Raw genomic sequence first — 4,772 nt, forward strand, 5'->3', positions numbered from 1 at the left:
TTTCAAATTTCAAATTTCAAATTTCAAAATTTTGAAATCCGGCGGAACCGCAGGTTTACTCCTTGAACCGCCGGTTTTTGGTCAGAAACCGGCGGTTTCTGACCCGGTTTCTGAAAAGGCTACGTATAGGCCGGTGGTAGCCTGAAAAGGTGTCGGAACCGGCGAACCGGCGGTTCGGAACCGCCGGTTACGGTTCGCAAATTTCTTGAACCTGAACCGGCCCGTCGGAACCGCCGCCGACGGTTCCGGTTCCGGTTCCGGGCCGGTTCAGTCGGGCCGGTTCGGTTTGGTGATGTCTAATTGAGGGTGTATAAATGAAAAGGAAAATGATTTTTTGATATTATGGCATTGCCATAATAGGATTTAAATAGTAATTATATATTATATTTTAATTATAATTTAATTTACATTTGGTAAATATACCTTAATACCCCTACATGTATAAAACGACTAATTTATTACCTGGGACTATGGGAGTATTGATTTTGGAAAGTTAACTATACATATTTACTTTTCAAAATACAAATTTGATTTTGGAAAGTTAACTATACATATTTACTTTTCAAAATACAAATTGTTATAAGGTTACACGTATCTTTACTTTCCAAGATACAAATTTTAATAAGGTATAGTATATCTTTATTTTTCAAAATTTCTTTGAAAAAGAAAAAAAATATCATTTATGTAATTTTGTATATACTCAAGTTCGAAGTAAAGTGTGCCGCCCCAAAATTTCGTTTCTTCACTCGAGACAAATCGAATTTACTAACGTAATTTAATTCTCGTTTAGAAGGCGCATGAACGTAGAAATTTCCGTTGTTATTTCCAACGTTGAAATAAAGTGTATTGAGGTTGAGAGAAATAAAGTGCAAGTAAAATTATTCAAAAATAAAAGTAAAGGATATACTTTTATAGGGACTTAGAAGAGTACAAAAAAAATACAAGAACGATGGAGATGCAAATAATACATGGCTACTTATGAGAGAGAAATAGCAAGGTAATTAATGAGAAAATAGGGATACAAGAGGTCTTGAGGAGCCAATCCTTGAACTTGATCACACTTAGTGAAAGGGACAATGCACACTACACTAAGACCCCTATCTTTGACAAACAAAGAATGAAGCTGCCACCCTACAAGATTCATCAAAAAAAAAGGGGAGAAGATTTCCTAATTATAGTAAATTACAAAGGAAGTGAGCTAGGCAAATCCTCCATTCTTGCCCCTCGATTTTCACAAGGTGCTAGACTCCAAGCATGGAGCAGCCACGCCTTCCAAGAAGTCCTCCACCTGCCATAGAAATTTCCTCAAATTAGTAGTTTCCTTGCCACCACAAAAATCAATAAAAAGAGCTATGCATGGGAATAGCAAGTGAAAGCAAAGGGGGGGCTTTCCTAGGGGAAGTATCCTGCTGCCTATACACCAAATTTGGAGATGGAAACAAGTGAGGACAACATCAAGAGCTCACCCAAGTAGCCAAATGAAGCAGGGCGTACTCCCCCCCAAAAAAGCCAAATTAGTGATGGAACCAATCAAGAATCACACTCCCCAAACTTACACCAGTTGGGGGCATCACATTAACCCATATTTCCAAGGAAATAGAGCTTGTAACTCAAAGAAGGAAGTGGAGCCCCGCGGGCTGCCGCATGGTGCCAAACGTGAGGGCTATATAAACTGCCTCATCCCCTCCTCTCTCCCCACCACTTCGACACAACAAACTTCACATAGCATCAAAAGTGCAGCAAGGGAGGGGAGAGGAGCAAGGGGTGGCAGCCGACAAGCCGAGAGAAATCATCCAAGTGAGGTAATCACCTCAACACCATCACACTCGTTGCATCATGTAGAACAACAACCACATATAGCCAAGAACAAAGATACATGGCCTTAGGAAATTCATAACCCTAGCAAGTATAGGGAGCAAGCATCGAGAGACGATACTAGTGCTAGTCAAGTAGGGAGTAATTCCAGATCAGTAGACCCCAAGTATGAGAACCATAGGAGCAAGAATTGGTATAGCAAAACAACAGCAAACCACCAGGAATTCTTCCACATAAATCATGAATAAGAATAAGGACTCACTACAGTGAGCCGAATGCCCCCAAAGAACAAAAGGGGTCAGAACCCAAACACCATGGCCAAGAGGTCAGATTCAGTGGAGTAATACCACAATTAAGCCTGTGCTACACTACATGCTTCGATGAAGAAAGGAAGTAGAGGACTTAGCTTTAGAGGAAGGAGCTGCCGACGGAGTGGCGGAGGAAGCCACGGCTCGACGGGGACCGAGGGCGGAGCAGCAGCGCGGTGACACCGAGGGAACGACGGAGCTAGCACTGGACAAAGGAGGACGGCACGAGCAGCTAGGCGTGGCCGCCTCGCCTAAGAGACGGTGGGTCTGCCGTCTGACAACCGGAGGGAGAGAATCCGCTGGAGGAGGAAACCACGCGCTGACAGGACCCCGGAATTCCGCCGAGATAGTGGCGAATCCGCCGGAGGAGAAAGGGGCGCCGCCTCTGAATTTTTCAATTAGAGATTCTGTGGGAATGAGAAATTTAGGAAAGAAAGAGCTCGCTCCGGGCGTGGGTTCGCCGGAGGAGAGCGTGAGCGGCGGAGAGCCGTGAGCCGCCGGAAAAGGCGAAGGGCGAGAGAGAAGGAGACATCGATTCGCCGATGAAGAAAGGGGAAGAGGCGTGAGAATGAAGGAGAAGACGCTGCTATGCGTGATTTGGGAATTTTTGGAAACTGGGAGAATGGAATTGAAAAGAAGGATCGATGGAATGGGGGAGTTTAGTGGGCTGTTCTCTCCCTCACTCAAATTGCTTAATCTTTGGGCCCAATAAAATATTTAAAATTGGGCCTCTTGAATTATTAGTACATGGGCCATCTTATTTACTTGGGCTTCAAAATATTTTGGAGTGGTGACTGATTTAATTAATTAAAAGATTAATAGTGTTGGACTGGAAATTTTAAGAATTTAGCTCGGATCTCGAAAGTTGAATTATTTAATTTCTCCAGATAAATTACCAAGTTTTCAAAGATGGAAGTTATTAAGTTGGGGGCTCAATTAATTAACTTTCCGAGCAAATTATCAAGAGTTCCGGAAGATGGGAACATTAAAGTTGAAGACGCGAAAGCCGACCGGCGTTGCCTCGCGACGCCATGGGCGGCCTTAAGAAAATTCGAAGAAAAGAGTTAGAAGGGATTTTCTTCCAAGAATCCATATTCTATTAAATAAGAGCATAAATAATTGTGCTAGAGAAAATAGAAATTTCCGGAGGGAGTAAAGAAAAATAATTTAAACTCTGCAAGACAGTGAAGCCCGAGGTAGGATTAAGAAAAATCCTATAAGCCGAGACTAAGATATAGATGTTATCCTTTAGGATGCATGCATTCTTTTCTCAGGAAAATAGTTCAAGTACTAATTAGCGTGCTACGCTATTTATTTTCAAAGGATAAATTATTTAAGGGCGCATGAGGCCAGACGAGAATTTAATTGGAGATAAGCACATCAGGTGAGCTTTCTTTTAATATCCAGCACTATAGTGTGGATATAAAACAAATATTTTGAAGTTAAGAAATATCATTTTCTGAAAATGGAGATGTGATTATTTTAAAGTTGTTGTCATGACATAAAGTGTTTGTTTTCGAGGCCTGTCTGTTAGGGCTATATGCCGAGAGTTTGGCGATGCCAAAACTTAGTAACGAATTCGGTTCCCAATAGGACCGCAAATCCTGTTCGGAATAATGTGCACAAGAGCCGTGAGCCATCCTAAAGAGGTTGGCCGGCCATGGTGTCCGTTGAAGGTGGCCACCTTCACGGTACACGACTTACAGACATGGTAGGAAATTTTGAAGAACTTAGACTGCAGTCGGACTTTAAAGATCACAAAAGAATTTAGTATACTCGGGCCTTTTAAGAAAAACCCCGTGTGATACTGTTGATGGATGACAACTTATATACTGTAGTATGTTTCATTTTCGGCACGTGTCCACTGAGTACATCTGTACCCAGCTCTGCATATATTTATAAATGTGCAGGTGGAACGTCAAGAGGAAGGGGAGTTGATCGGAGTCGATGCTATTAAATAATCATGTGGATTGCTCGACGATTCGTGTCTTCATACACGAAGTCGTTCAGTGAGGACCTATTCCGCTATATTTTGTTAAATGAGAATAGCAACATCTCACCAACGAACTCTGATTTAGTTGACATGATGACTTATTCTATTTTGGGAATTTGTAATCAAATATTTGGCTTCTACTTTGCGGTATCGATTGGTTGGCATTTTTGGCAAGTTTTCCTTGAATTCCACCCCCTTTCTATCCTCGTTTCTTTAATCCCCCTATTAGTCGCGAATTTCCCATTTTTGCTATCCTTTGCAAGAATAGGGTCGTGACATAAAGTTCTAATAATTTAAGAATCTAAATAAATTAAAATTTGATGCATTATAAATTAATACTAATTGAGTTTACAATATTTTATTTTAATAATTTCATAATTTTAATTTTAATTTTATATTAATACTGATTGAGTTTGAGCTTTTGATTTAAATTTGCAAAATTTTGATTTGTTTAAATTCTTAAACTGTGGAATGTCTCTCTATCGAGCATCGATCGAAAAAATAATCAAATGATATGTTTCAGTATTTTATAGTTATATAGATAACATTTTCTCTTCATTTTTTAATAAAATATTAGAGTTCTTAGTTCAATTCACTATATCACGCAACATATTAAATTTGATCTATGAAGTAATAAAACTAATTGAGTATGCAGT

The sequence above is a fragment of the Salvia splendens genome, chromosome 18 (assembly GCF_004379255.2).
Source record: "Salvia splendens isolate huo1 chromosome 18, SspV2, whole genome shotgun sequence".
NCBI classification, from domain to species: Eukaryota; Viridiplantae; Streptophyta; class Magnoliopsida; order Lamiales; family Lamiaceae; genus Salvia; species Salvia splendens.